Source organism: Sorex fumeus, unplaced genomic scaffold (genome assembly GCF_029834395.1).
Source record: "Sorex fumeus unplaced genomic scaffold, SorFum_2.1 ptg000171l, whole genome shotgun sequence".
Taxonomy (NCBI): Eukaryota; Metazoa; Chordata; class Mammalia; order Eulipotyphla; family Soricidae; genus Sorex; species Sorex fumeus.
The window spans coordinates 7,667,611-7,683,337 of record NW_026606228.1 but is presented as its reverse complement, the minus strand read 5'-3'; the positions used below and the strand labels follow the sequence as shown (position 1 = coordinate 7,683,337).

Here is a 15,727-nt window from a genome sequence, read left to right as displayed (position 1 = left end):
TAAAAGTGTCATTTTCTCTCTTTAATTCACACCCTACATCCACACCACTGGTAGATTTTTTTTAATCAAATGCACCTCAAAATTATATCCAGCTGGGCCAGGGATGTATCTCAGTGGTAGAGGACTTGCCTTGCATGAGTGAGACTATGGGTTTTATGCCTGGCACCACAACAAAACAAAACAAATTATATTCAGAATTCCATTAATTCTTATTACATTTGGTTCAGTAACTGTAATGTATACCACCATAATAGTTTCCCCTCACTTACTGCAAGTACATTCTAACTGGTTGTTTGAATTATTAGATGCAGGTGAGCCAAGATGGGTAAGCAGATATGCAGAGAAATTTAAGGACTTTCTATGAGGGCAAATTTCAGAGCATGTGGGATCTACACTAGGAGAACCATAGTGAGGTGAACCGTGGGACTAGATTGAGACTCAGGATACTAAAAGACTTTGCATTTTAAGTTTGTGACTGGAGCAGATGAAAAACCTCCGGCTCCAGGCTACATCTCTTCAATTCCACTGTTCTTCCTGCATTAACATATGCTTCAGAGACCTGGGCCCTACGAAAACAGGATGAGAACACAATTCGGGTCTCCCAAAGAGGAATCAAAAGAGCTATGCTTGGAGTATCACGTTTCGCTCAAATGAAAGAAAGAATCCGGAGTTCCGACCTCCGTCGATGGTCAAGAATCAGGGATGCTGTCTCATTTGCCAAGGCGTCAAAAATCAGATGGGCTGGACACATGAGATTTGGAGACAACCACTGGACTAGAGCCGTTAACGACTGGATTCCATGGGACGTCAAAAGATCGCGTGGACGCCCACCTACAAGATGGTCAGACTTCTTCAACAAGACCCTGAATGATCGATTTGAGGCTCTTCATGTTCCTAGAACGAACAGACGCCATTGGACTACACTAGCACGCGGCAGGGACAAATGGAGACGTTACTGGCGCCCGCTCGAGCAAATCGGAAGTCAAGTGATCAAGTGATCAAGTGACTAGAGTCTATCTGATGTTTCTTTTATATATACACACCACTGGTGCTATGAAAAGACAAACATAGCATAGGAAAAATTCTTCTTTCTGCAATATTTCTCCAGTAGCCTCTTCAACTCACTTTAACATTGTATTCATCGTTAATAAGGGAGAAATTTTTATTTTAAAATCCTTCTGTTTGGGTTGGAGCAATAGCACAGCGGGTAGGGCATTTGCCTTGCACGTGTCAGACCCGGGTTCGATTCCCAGCATCCCATATCGTCCCCCGAGCACCACCAGGAGTAATTTCTGAGTGCAGAACCAGGAGTAAGCCCTGAGCATCGCTGGGTGTGACCCAAAAGGCAAAAAACAATACAAAACCAAAAAAAAAAAACCAACCTTCTGTTTGTTTTTGGGCCACACCTGGAGTTTCACTGGGCATATTCCTGGCTCTGTGCTCAGGGATCACCCTAGCAGTGCTCAGGAGATCACATGCAATTTCAGGGACTGAATTGGGATTAGCTACTTAAAGGTCTAGCACCTAAGCCCCTCTACTATTTTCTGGAGAAATTATTAAAGAGTCTAGTCTATTGCAGATCACTCTTCACTTCAGGATAAGTTTAGAACTGAGAAGCAGTAGATTGGTGCTGGAGCGATAATACAGCAGGTAGGGCATTTCCCTTGCACATGGCCAACCTGGTTTCTATTCCAGGCATCCTATATGGTCCCCCAAGCACTGCCAAGAGTAATTCCTGTGTGAATAGCCAGAAGTAATCCCTGAGCATCAGTAGATGTGGCCCCCAAAACCAAAATAATCATACTTGTAAGAAAATATATATTGATAATTGGCACATATTTCATAATCATTACATAAGCCTTATGTTAGTTTCTCAAACCACTATAGTATAGGACTTCTTATAATTCTAGAATTATGCATGAGTTATTTTTGGAGATGAAATTCAATATTATAATTTACAATTCCCATGCCTTTCCCTCCATTTTTAGTTTAAGCTTCTTCCTTGACAAAGATTACTACAATAACAAATTTATTTTTTTAAATATTTGCTTTTAGTATCTGCGTTATTTTTATTTTATTTATTTATTTATTTATTTTGCTTTTTGGGTCATACCCGGCGATGCACAGGGGTTACTCCTTGGCTCTGCACTCAGGAGTTACTTCTGGTGGTGCTCAGGGGACCATATGGGATGCTGGGAATAGAACCCGGATTGGTCGCGTGCAAGGCAAACGCCCTACCTGCTGTGCTATCCCTCCAGCCCCACAATGACAAATTTAAAGTTCAATAAAATACATGCCAGCAATGTGACTGGGCCACTGAATCCACATATAGTGAATACTGGGGCAGAGGATTGAGCCACAGGAGCAATTTGGGATGGCTTTGTTACAGATTGAACATGAATGTTGTAAGCGTTCTTTAAACTTATTCTGGAGGTAAGAATTGCTATACTGGGCCAGAGAGATTGCTCAACAGGCCGGAGTGTATCCTTTACATGCACAAGGCCCTAGTTAGATCCCTAGCACTGCATAATCCCTCAAGTACCAGCAAGAGGTGACCCCACGCCTAAGGCTGAGAGTAGAACAAACACTATAAAAATTTGTATGGGATCATAAAGTTCTCCAAATAGCCCAAGAAATCCTGACAGAATAAGATGGGAGGAATTGCATTACCTAACTTTAAAGTATCATATAAAGGTCTTGTAATCAAAACAGTGTGACAATAAGATAAAAGTAGACTCTCAGACCAATAGAAATAAAATTGAGATCCCAGAAGTAAATCCTCAAATATACATATAGCTAACTTTTGACAAAGGATCCAGGAGCGAAGAGAAAAAAAGAAAAAAAATGTCGCTAGCAATAAGCAAAATATTGGCATATTGGCATTGAACTACTACTTCAGACCATACATAAAAGTTACTTCAAAACCAATGAAAGACCTTAATGTCAGATCTGAATCCATAAGCAAAATATTGGCATTGAACTACTACTTCAGACCATACATAAAAGTTAATTCAAAACCAATGAAAGACCTTAATGTCAGATCTGAATCCATAAAATACATCAAGGGAAACATAGGTTCAACTCTATGATATTGAGTCAGGGACATATTAATGATTTATCCCCATTAGCAAATACAGAAAAACCAGATAGACTACATAAAACTAAAATGCCTGGGCTGGACTGATAGGACAGCGGGTAAGGTGCTTGCCTTGCCCATGGCCAACCCTGGTTCGATCCCAGCATCCCATATTGTCTCCCTAGCACAGTCAGGAATGATCCCTGAATGTAGAGCCAGGAGTTAATTCTGAGCACATCCAGGTGTGTACCACAAACAAACAAACAAACAAACAAAACAAAAACTAAAAAAGATTTTGTGCTGCAAAGGAAACTGACACCAAAATCAAGAGATCTAAGTGAATGGAAGACAATAACCACACATTATACATTTGCCAAAGGGAGTAATATCCAAGATATGCAAAGTTCTTACAAAACAAAAGGACCAAACAACACCATCAAAAATGGGGGGAATGGGGCTGGAGCAATAGCACAGCGGGTAGGGTGTTTGCCTTGCACGCGGCCAACCCTGGTTCGATTCCCAGCATCCCATATGGTCCCCTGAGCACCGCCAGAAATAATTCCTGAGTACGTGAACCAGGAATAACCCCTGTGCATTGCTGGCTGTGACCCAATAAAGCAAAAGATAAATAAATAAATAAATAAATTTTAAAAATAAATAATTTTAAAATGGGGGGAAGAGCTGAACTGATATTTCTCCAGAAAGGACATGCTGATGGCCAACAGGCACCATGAAAAAGTGTTCATCACTGGAACTGGGAAATAGTTCAGCAGTTAAGGTGCATGGCTAGCATGCCCCTGACCCAAGTTCTTTTCTTGCATCCACATGGTAATTTGAGCATTGCTAGCATGGTCTGAGTAATCCTTGGCACCACGAAGACTGAGAAGGATCGCATCCTCTGACCCTTATGTTAGATCACTGACCCAGTTGACCATGTTGTATACCAAGAGTCAATGGAAGGAAATGCTCGATAAAAACAAACCTTAGATTCTGATAACAGAATTGAGGTAACCTAGGGTGAGTGGAAGAAGGTGAGGGGGAAGGGGAAGATAAGGTGGGGCATAGGGACATTGGTGGGGGGATGGTATTTTGATTGTGGGTGTGGTGCAGTAACAATTATGCCTAAAATATAAATATCAACATTATTATAAAACATGTGACTTCAATACTAATTAAAATCTTAAAATAGTTAAAACATGTTGTTTTTACTGGAAATGGAACTAATATCTTCTAATGGGCCTGGAACAATAGTACAGCAGGTAAAGCACTTGTGTTTGCACGCAGCCGACTCAAGTTTTATCACCTCCACTCCATATGTTCCTCTGAATGTCACCAGAAGTGATCTGTGAGCACACAGTCAGGATTGTGCCCTGAGCACTACCAGGTGTTGCCAAAAAACAAAAACAGGCAAAAGAATATCCCTTAAACATGCAACAGTCTTATATTTGTCTATTGAGTGAGTGTGAAATTATTTTATTTTCATTTGAATATATCTCTGTAGGAGTTCTCTTAAATGTAAAACATGACATGACTCAGCTGGGCATATAGCTCATGTCGTAGAATGCATGCATTTCATAGGTGAGGCCCTGGGCTAGATTCCCAGTACTGCATGTTCCCCTAAGCAAGGCTGGGTGTAGCCCCAAGAACAACTGAGGACCACCAGTCTGTGCACTGCTTCCTGGAGTGGCCCCAGTCCTCTTGCACAGTCAAGAGTGTTCTGGTTCCCACTACAAAGAAACATAAAATGGCTCAGAAAAAAATATGAAACTAGTTTTCTTATCTGGCTTTATTTTCAACTACATGCAACCAGCAACTTGCTATCAAGGGACCATTTTTTAAAAATGTATATTTATGTAGGTAACTTGGTTTTTGTATTTTAACTGAAATAATTTCAAAAAATTTTTATGGGAGTAACAGTGTAAATGTTTGTAGGCTTTAGGGATATGTTACCACACCACACTCATCACCGAAACGCCAATATTACCTTACACCAGTTCTCAAGAATTCATTCTCTCTCATCATTATATATGTGCTTCCTTCACTAATTCAGCGCCCAAAAGATGGCTTGAGTGGGGTGACATTTAGTTTTCCTGCAATCACCATGAGTCATAGTCCCCAGGCTTACTCTCAATTGATTGATAATACTCTTTTACTTGAATTTTTTTTGCTTTTAGGCCACACAAGGCAATGCTCAGGTGTTTCTTCTGGCTATATACTCAGGGATTACTCCTGGAGGAGCTCAGGGGACCATTTGTGGTGCTGGGAATCAAACCCAGGTTGGCTGCTTGAAAGATAAGCACCTTACCTGCTCTACCATCTCTATGGTCCCTGAACTCTACTTTTCCTCCAATTTTATACGAAGTAAATCTCTAAAACATAACTGTTATTAATGGTGTCAATTGATTCTCTCCTATATAGAAAGGGAGCATTAGTTGTTAGTTCACTTTGGGGGTTCTTCTTAGTGGAAGAACATGGGAAATTTGAGTTTAAAATGCCTTCCCTGAAGACAAACTCTGCAAAAAGTATAGAGATATTCATTGCATTTTAATTTAGTTTAATTTTTCCACTTCTGGAGGTGATGGAAACTTACTCCTGCCTCTGCACTCTGGGATCACTCCTAGCAGGTTTCATGGGACCATTTGGGGTGCCAGGGACTGAACCCAGGTCTGGTGTGTGTAAGTCAAGCGCCTTACCTGCTGTACTCTCTCTCTAACTCCATCTATTAGATTTGTTTTGCTTTTTGGGTCACACCTGGCGATGCACAGGGGTTACTCCTGGCTCTGCACTCAGGAGTTACTCCTGGTGGTGCTCAGGGGATCATATGGGATGCTGGGAATCAAACCTGGGTCGGCCACCTGCAAGGCAAATGCCCTACCCACTGTGCTATCTCTCCAGCCCCTAGATTTTAAATTAAAACACTTAGGTATAAACTCTTAGTCTTATGATATTTAGGCAGTAGGTGCTCCAAAATGTCACTGAAGTCAGTAACTAAAGCACTGACATTTAAGCCCCGCTTGCCTCATTTATCCATTCCCATACTAAGAATATCATTAGTAGATATTACAAGCTCCTCTCATTTTCTAAACCTAGCTCAAATATTTGCTGCATATACAAACATGAGTAATTCGTCTGTGGAAAAACTATTATTGGCAGTAAAGGGGCAGAAAGCCCACTCAATGGGTTGAGCACAAGCTATTGCATGTAGGAGAGTTTGAAGCTTGGATTCAATCTATGATACACATGGTCCTTCCAGGACAGCTGGGAGTGATTCTCAGCATAGAACTGAGAGAAAGTAGGGGCTGGAGTGATTGTATAGTGGGTAGGAAGTTTACCTTTCACGCTGCCGATGTGGGTTTGACCCCCAGCATCTCATATGGTCCCCTGAACACTGCCAGGAGTAATTCCTGAGTGGAGAGCCAGGAATAACTGGTTAGTGTCACTGGGTGTGACCCAAAGAAGAACTGCGTGTAGCCCCTGAGAATTGCCAATCCCAAAACGAACAAATAAAAAAATCTCAAACTATTAATTTTGGTAATAGACGTGCATATGCTGCCCAAGCCCCTTGTGCTGCTTCTGCCCATGTCGCCGAGTACATGCGGTGCCTGAGCACATGTGTCGCCCGCATCTCCCCGCTTGAGATGTGTACTTTTATGCTTTCCTATCTCTTTAATGCTAGGACGTGTGTAGGGGCTCTTTCGGCCCTTGGAGAAGCCCGCGTTCTCTCTTGAGCACATTTCTCTGTCTATCTCACTCTACACTTTCTCTTCCTCCTTCCCTTTAAAAGTCCTCCAAATAAAATCTGTTTTACTTCAAAAAATTTTGGTAATAGAAACTTGAAAATTTTATAATAAATGGATGCTTATATGAACTGGAACAGTAGGTCAGGCTGTTATACAGGTCATGTATACTCACAACAGCAGGTCATCTTATACATGGCTGACTTAGGTTCAAATTTTAACACTCTATATGGTTCCCTGAGCCCCACCAGGAGTGATCTCTAAGCATAGAGCCAGGACTAAGTCCTGAGTGCTACCGGATGTGGCCCAAAAATTTTTTAAAAGAATGATTATAAGATTAATTGGACGGGCTGGAGAGATAGCACAGCGGGTAGAGCGTTTGCTTTGCACGCGACTCACCAGGGTTCGATTCCCAGCATCTCATATGGTCCTCTGAGCACCGCCAGGAGTAACTCCTGAGTGCAGAGCCAGGAGTAACCCCTGTGTATCGCCAGGTGTGACCCAAAAAGCAAAAAAAAAAAAAAAAGATTAATTGGAAAAGTCAAAATGCAAATTTGTTTGTGCAATCCAAATTTAACTATGTAAAAATGAAAAAAAGTTGGAGGGAATAAAATAAAAGAATGGCTGCCTCTAGATGGTAGCATTATGCATTTTTTGTCTTTCTTTAAAATTTCTCATACAGCAACACTTTTCTGTAAGGAACTTGTTTTCTTTTTAATAAGAATGATACATTAAGTAACAGTTGAAGGGTCCAGAGAGATTGTACAGGGTATAAAGCATGAAGTTGTATTGCATGAAGTTAACTTTGTTTGATGCCTGACACTACATATGATCCCCTGAGCACAGCCCGGAGTGTTCCCTGAGCACAAAGGCAGGAGTAATCCCTGAGCACAGTTGGATGTAGCCGCTCCAAAAAACAAACAAAAAAGTATTCATGAAACCCTATCATTAATAGCACTGTAAATCACAGTGTCCCAAATGAAAGGTTTTGGATTTTTTGTTGGGGGCCATACCAGGTGGTGCTCAGGATTTACTCCTGACTTTGTACTCAGGGATAAATCTTGGCCAGGCTTGGTGCCCTTTATGGGATGCTGGGGATCAAACCCATGTCAGCATGTGCAAAGCAAATGTGCTACCCATTATATTATCTCTTTGGGCTCAATAATAGCTTTTTTTTGGTACGGAGCTGCCTTGTACTCAGCCGATCCAGGTTTGATTCTGGCATCACATATAGTCCCCTTAGCCTTGCCAGGAGTGACCCTAGATCACACAGCCAAGACTAAGCCCTGAGCATAGCCACTTCGGGCCCCCACACCAAAACAAAAAACAAAAAAACCCCAAACCCTAAAACCAAGTTCAACAAAAGGAGAAAAAAAACCACAACTGGAATCTTCTATATTGCAATGTAAGAACCTTAACCCCTGTACCATCTCTCTGGTCCTAGGAAAGTTGATCATAGGTTGATGAAAGTATTTAATTGGTTATGAATAATTCAATCATTGGTGTTAGGAAATTCATGCATTTAATTTTATTGAAAAGTATGATGCTTGGAAACTAAAAGGCATGCATCAAACCAGAAAAAAAAATTAAACACACAAAGCTACAGCTGATTTGAAAATGGTATGCTAATCAATTATTCTAATTCCAAATATCAATGTATTATTGTTATTTGAAAATAACTTTTTTGTGTTTGGGGCCATAACTTATAGGTGATGTTCAGGGGTTACTCTCTACAGTGGTTGGGGACCATGTACTGCTGAGGATTGAACCTGTGGCTCCAGCAAGCAAAGGGTATGTTCTAGCCCTGTGAACTATCTTCTAGTCCCAGAATAAGTTGCAAGCATAGAATTGAAGTCCTTTATTGTAGAAATACTTTCAGAATTATAGTACAAATAACATCCCTATATCTTTTACCCAAATTCCCATATTATCAGCAATTTATGTGGGAAATCATCCCCTAACTATAATCCCAAGATACTTCCCGGACAAAAACACTTTAGGCCCTAGAAGATAAACGGGTAGCAAAGCTGCACCCAAGAAAGAATAGAATAAAAGAATTCAGGGGCTTTTATTGGGTATAAGTAGAACAGGAAATATTCATTTTAATATGAATATTAAATAGAGTTAATACCTAACTCTAAACTTTAAGGATGCCTGCTGATTGGCACTGTGAAATATCATAGTCTCTGCTCTTAGTGTTAGACTTTGGATTTTGATGTGCTTACGAACTAATCTTAATGTCTCTGTCCACTTAAGCAATAAATAACTCACATGTTTGAAATGGTGGTGGGGGAGCAATATTGTATTGATTAAATGGCTAGTCTGTGAGCGCACTCAGGGCTGCCCGGGCAATCCTGAAGCTTGGATTTGTCTTCTTATACGTGTGTCTCATTCTCTGCAATCGACCTCCTGCTGGAAAATGGCTTGTCTGTGAGCTCTCTCAGGGCTACGCAGGCAATCCTGAAGCTTGGATTCATTCTCCTTTTATGTTTCTCTCATTCTCTGCAATCGACGCCCTGCTGGACAGGAATTGAAGGTGCCAATCTCACCGGCAAGAGACAACTTATCCCATTTTCATTGTCATCCTCTGGATTCTCTACCACAGACTGAATATTTATGCCACCCTTACAATTCATATGTTAAAATGGTAATCTCTAACGTGATGGAATGAGGAGGTGGGGCCTTTGGGAGCTAATTTGATGAATGGGATTAGTACACATACTAAAGGCACCTCTTCTGTATGTCAAAACACAGCAAGAAGGCCATCTATGAGTCAGGTAGCAGGTTCTCACTCAAATCTGCCAGGGCCCCTTTTTGTACTTCCTGGCCTCCAGAACTAAAAGAAAGAAATGCTTGTTGTTTAAGCCACCGAATCTGTTTTCTCTTATAGCACTCCAAACTATACTACCTATCAACAATTGTGTACACATACATAGATATATGGATACATGGAATGATTTTTGAATCATTTGAGAATAAGTTGAATGCATTATCAACCAGTTACCAATAAATACTTCAGTATATGCTTCCCAATACTATGTTTAATCTTTTACATAATCACCATATAGCTATCAACTTTAGTAAATTTCTTTCTTTCTTTCTTTCTCTTCTTTCTTTCTTTCTTTCTTTCTTACTTTCCTTCCTTCCTTCCTTCCTTCCTTCCTTCCTTCCTTCCTTCCTTTCTTTTATCTTTGGTTTGGGGGCCACACCAAGTGGCACTCAGAATTTACTCCTAGCTCTGTGCTCAGAAATCACTCCTGGTACTGTTTGGGGAACCGTATGTAGTTCCAGGTATAGAAACCAGGATAATCACATACAAGGCAAGCTCCTTGACACCTCTCCAGCCCCACATTGAATTTAAAAAACTTAATTAGGGGGCTGGAGCAATAGAACAGAGGGTAGGGTGTTTGCCTTGTATGCGGCCAACTTGGGTTCAATCCCCAGCATCCCATATGGTCCCCCAAGCACCACCAGGAATAATTCCTTAGTGCAAAGCCAGGAATAACCCCTGAGCATCGCTGGGTGTGACCCCAAAAAGCAAAAATATTAAAAAATTAAAAAAAACTTAATTAGTATCCTATAGGCTGTATGTTTACAGTAGTGCTGGTATTTGTGATTTTGGTGCATACAGTTATCTCACCATACCATACCAAAGTGCCCAAGACCCTCCACCAGTACCTTTTGCTAACTTCAGTTCACCTCATCATTGCTCCCATCCCCCATCTAGCTATTTTATGTTTTGTAATCCAACATCCAGAATTTATTATCAACTGATATTATTTATGCCCTTGATTTGTTTCTCTGTATAACACAGCTGAATGGGAGCAGAGAGGATGTATTTTATATGGACACATATCAATAAAAATAGCCCAGAGTGGAGAGAGTCCGGTGGATACGGCATTTGCCTTGCATATAATAAACACAGGCTTGATTCCTGATTCCATATATGATCCCCAAGCCCATCCGAAAGTGATCCTGAGCACAGAGGCAAGAATGAACCCTGAGCAGTGCCAGGTGTGAACCAAAAACCAAAAAAGCAAATAAAATAAAGTCCCCAACAGACCATAGAGGCATAAATTCTCATTTAATGACAGTCCTGAAAGGAAAGAAAAAGGACACATGGCCAGTTCTTGGCCAATCAACATGAATTTTCTAGAAATTTGAGGTAGTCTTATGGGTAAAGTATTAAACATTTAAAATTTTCCACATGTTAATTCTTTTTTTTTTTTTCATGCAGCAAGGAAGCACACCTCCTGGCTGTGTTCAGGGCTTACTCCTGGCTCTGTGCTCAGAAATCATTTTTGGTGGTCCTAGGGGAATCTATGCAGTGCCATGGATGGTGTGTAACGAAGTGCCTTACTCCCTAGACTCTACCCCTATTCTTTTGTTGGACATTTAAACTATTTTAATTGTAATTTGACTTGTATACTTTGACATATGGGTTCTGGCTTCACCTGGGAGTACTTAGAGCATACTCCTGACTCTGTGTTCAGGGATCACTCATGGTGGGACAAGGAGTACTGGGATATTACCAAACTTGCCGTGTGCAAGGCAACCCACTGTTCTATCTCTCCAAGCTCCATGCGTACCTTGTTTTTTGGTGGGAGGGATGTCAGGGTTTACTCCTAGCCCTTCACTGAGGAATCACTCCTGGCAGGCTCAGCGCACTGGATGTGGCACTGGGATCAACCTATGTCAGTCGTGTGCAGAGCTATAAGCACTATGCCTGCTGTACTGTCTCTCTGATCCCTGTGCATTTTTCTAAAGCGAAAAATTTCTGATATTTACATTTTTTCCATGAAAACATAGTAAATTGGATTTGATTTTGGTTTATAAAACTTTTCTGCTCATCCCATTGAACAGATTGGCTGATCTTTCTACCTCCTCTTTTTTTTTTTTTTTTTGCTTTTTGGGCTACTCCCAGCCATGCACAGGGGTTACTCCTAGCTTTGCACTCAGGAATTACTCCTGGAGGTGCTCAGGGGACCATGCTGGGAATCGAACCCGGGTCGGCCACATGCAAGGCAAATGCCCTACCCGCTGTAAGATCGCTCTAGCCCTCCACCTCCTCATTTTAGTTGAACTGTAAAGGTTCATGAGACCACATACAAAGAAAATTTGGGGCCGGAGCGATGGTACAGAGAGTAGGGCATTTGCCTTGTCTGTAGCTGATGTGGGTCCCGTATGGCCCCACGAGCACTACCAGGAGTAATTCCTGCGTATAGAGCCAGGAGTAACCCCTGAGCATCGCGGGGTGTGACCCAAAAAGCCACAAAAAAGAATTTTAAAGAAATTTTACTGGTTAAATAAAATTCCCAGGGAAAGTACTCCTCAGGAAAGCTGAGGGGTCTTAACAGAGCTTGGCTGCCATAAGAGACAGAGCGGGTATATTGAGCTTTCACATTTTGTAGGGGGGAGGGGTTCTGAGGAAAAGTTTTCCCAGAGTTTGTATATTCGCATCTTTTAGATTTCTCACTGCCTACATGCGAGAGGTGCTGGGCTTAGTTATTAGCCTGTTCAGAAGTGGATGGCAATGTATAAGTGCTTGAAGATTTCGAACTTTTCGCTTTCCATCTTTGGATCTTCTGATTATCCTGTCCTTTCTCACAAAACATGTTTTCAGGGAATTCTAAAAGGCCTTCTCTACAGCAAAGGGCAGGAGAGATGACGAAGAAAAAACCAGCGCAAACCGGCTTGAACTGCTAGGATTCGGTTTCTAACAATGTAACGGTACTACGGGAGCAGTTGACATAAGATTTTACATCTGGCAGCTGGGACACAACAATCCGCTAGTTTCATAGCTTGGGAGGAGAGATACTTTTTATTTATGGTTCAGAACACAGAGTGCAGGGGCCGGAGAGATAATATGAGGGTGGGGGCAGGGCGCTTGTTTTTCAGGCAGCTGCCCCGTGTTTCAATCACCTGCAACCCCTCCTGAGCCCTCCAGGAGCTTATCCCCTGAGCTAAGAGCCCGGAATAAGCCCTGAGCACCGCAGGGTGTGCCCCCTCCTCCCTTAAAAGAATGCCCAGTTTAGAAAATGTTTAAGCAGTCCGTCGGCAAATGTTCTTTTTTATGCATGCCCTTTTCTTAACATTCTAATAATTTCTATGGACATTTCAACGACAGGAAAAAGATGCAAGCAAAAGATGCAAAAAAAAAAGAAAGAAAAAGAAAGAATAAAACAAATGGAGCAACAGCAACCAGTTGTTAAAAAAGCGTGACGTTCATTCTTTTTTCTCTGATCTGTAACATCCCCTCGCAGGGCTTTTATGATTCCTTTTAAAAAGAATTTGTCAGGCGAGTGCTCTCAAGCCCCAGGCACAGGTTAGGACACAGAGTCCACGTTTCCAGGTTCTTGGATACTTTCTTCGGGGCTTGCCCCTCGCAGCTGGAACATGGCCTCCCCCAACCACGGCCCACTGCCACAATGTTTCAGCCTTCGACGACCTATAAGATTGCGCACATGTCCGCGCCGGCTGTCTCCGAGCAATTAAGGCGAGAAACCCGGATGTGCGGGGAGGGGGGTGGGGTTGGCGAGCGTGCGAGTAGCCGTCGACTTACCCAGGAGGCCTCGCGCGCGCGCATATAAACTCCGGCGGCGGCCGCGGCGCTCACTCGTCGCTCGCTGGGAGTCGCCGAGGCAGTTTCTGCTTTGGAAGGGGGGCCTCGGCGGGCGTTTTCGCGGACCAGCCGGCCCCCAGCCTCCTCCCGCTCCGTTCGAGTCCCGGACAGGCGGATGTCGCTAGCGTGCGGTAAGTGTCCCTCTCGGCCGCCGATCGCGCCACACACACACACACACACACACACACACACATCCCGAAGCGCTTGTGGCGCCAGCGGCCGCTTAGCTCCCTGGGCGCCCGCGACCGCTCGGCTCCGAGCGCGACGGCGGGGAAAAGTGTGGAGCTGGGGCGCTTGAGGGTGGCCCCGGGAGCGGGGGAGGGGACGGCGCGGGCGGCGCGGCGGCGGCGGCGGGTGGGCCACCATCTTGCCGGGGCCCCGGCCGGGGAGGGGACGTCCTGGAGGAGGCAGCCGCGCTGTGGCGGCTTCGGGGCCGCGGGGGCTCCGGCGCTGGGGCGACTCGCCGTGGTGCCCCTCGCCGGCTCGCCTCTCTAATTCGGCCTGGGGGGAAGGGGCAGGGGAAGGGGGGGTGGGCGTCTCTGCGTCGGTCCCCAGATCGCTTTTACTCTTTCCTTTCTGGAGAAAAATTCCCTTTCGTCTTTTGTACATTTGATGCGGACGTTAGTAGAGACCCGCCCCCCCGCCACCCTCCGCCAGGTCTCCTCCGGCGTCAGGCGAGAGCGTGGCGCTGCTTGGAACTTTCTCGCATGGGAAGGGGGGGGGGGGCTTAGAATCAAGTCCTCCTTCGGGTCCGGGTTCCCGCCCCCCGCCCCCCCCCCGCTCCCCCCCGCCCCCCACTCCCCGCCCCTCTCCCCCACCCCCCACTCCCCGCCCCCTGGTTATTGGTCATTCTGTGCTCAGATTCTCGTTCTCGCCGCTTTTCCAAGACGGGCGTTCTTGGAACCCCTGTTCCATTCCGTTATTGTCTGGAGAGGGGGAAGAGAATCGCGGGAGTTAGATAAGAACGGCTTTGAAGCAATTTGCTTTGCAGTTTTTAACGAAACGAGGGGGGGGCGGTAAATGATCGCCTTTGGAGCTTCTGGAGCTCTCTAGATGCGGAGAGGGCGGGGGTCCTGATAACTTAAGTTTTCCTGTTTCCTAAAGGAGAAGTCAGAGACGAAAATGTCTAGTGAGCTAGCTTCTACAAGCATGGAGGATCTTCAATCAAGAGCCTGTCTTTGTTTGCAAAGCTTTATTTTTTATCAATTTTTTTAGTTTTTTTAAAAAAATAAAATTGGTGACTCTTAGTTAATGCCTTTATTCTTTTTCAGTTTTGAAATGTGAGTTATAATGTCTTTTAGTGCCATTAAATATTAAATTGAAACCTAGAAATGAAACCTTAAACAGAGAAGTTTTCTCTTAGCATTTGTGAATTGTCCTGCTTTGGGCATTACTGTGAAAATGCTAACTTGATCCTTAAACTGATGATTTAACGGGTCTTAAGACGGCTATGGTTTGTTCATAAATTTAAATAGCAGGTATGAGTCTTTAATGTTTATGGTCACTACAAAAATCGACATACTCTTATCTTGCATTTGTTAATTTTGTTGCTCTCCTTTTGAGATGGGCTGTGGAGTGTTGATAGAACAATCCAGAAGCTGAGCAAATAACTTAAGAGAGGCTTTAGAGAGTTAATATGGCTCAAAAACCCTGCAATAAATTCTTCATTGTAGGTCTTCTAACTTCAGGTAATGCCCAAGTTACTGTTCATAGCCCCCACTTTTTATGTGAGGTGATGAAGAATTAAAAGCATTGGGGCCAGAGCAATAGTAAAGAGGATAGGGAACATTTGACCTTGTATGAGGCTGACTTAGGATTCCCAGAATTTCCAGTGGTCCCCTTAGCCCACCAGGAGTAAGCCCTGAGCCACCAAGTGTGGCCCAAAAACCAAAAAAAAAAAATTAGCAAGGAGATTCACCAAATTGTGGGTGGGCGTGGCGGGATTAAGGGGTGGCCAGGGTTGTTGGGCCAAATCCAGAAGTGCTCAGGAACTACTTCTGGGTGTATATTATGTATACAATATGTATTAAATATAATTATAAATGTACATGTTTATAAAACATATTTTTGATTCACACCCAGTTGTGATCTGGGGCTGCTGCTGGCTCAGTGCTTGGGGTTCTCTCTCAAGTGGTGCTCTGGGGATCATGCAGTGCTGGGGATGGAGCCCCAGCCTTTTTTTTGCATGCAAAGTGTGTGTTCTAGTCTGTTGAGCTCTCTGACCTATGTTTGTATTTTAAGACTTTGTATCTCCTCACCTCTTTAGTATTTAACACTATGACTTTATCCAGG

The 15,727-nt window shown here is 43.4% G+C and overlaps 1 protein-coding gene across 1 annotated transcript in view; it reads left to right on the top strand.

Annotated features, from left to right (window-relative positions):
* Nucleotides 1–13,466: 13,466 nt before the first annotated feature.
* The window catches only part of ZNF280C (zinc finger protein 280C), a 55,909-nt gene continuing 53,648 nt past the window's right edge, over nt 13,467–15,727 (top strand). Inside the window, exon 1 of the mRNA XM_056107744.1 lies at nt 13,467–13,566. The gene's annotated coding sequence lies outside the window, so the exon portion shown is untranslated. The remainder of the gene's footprint in view (nt 13,567–15,727) is intronic.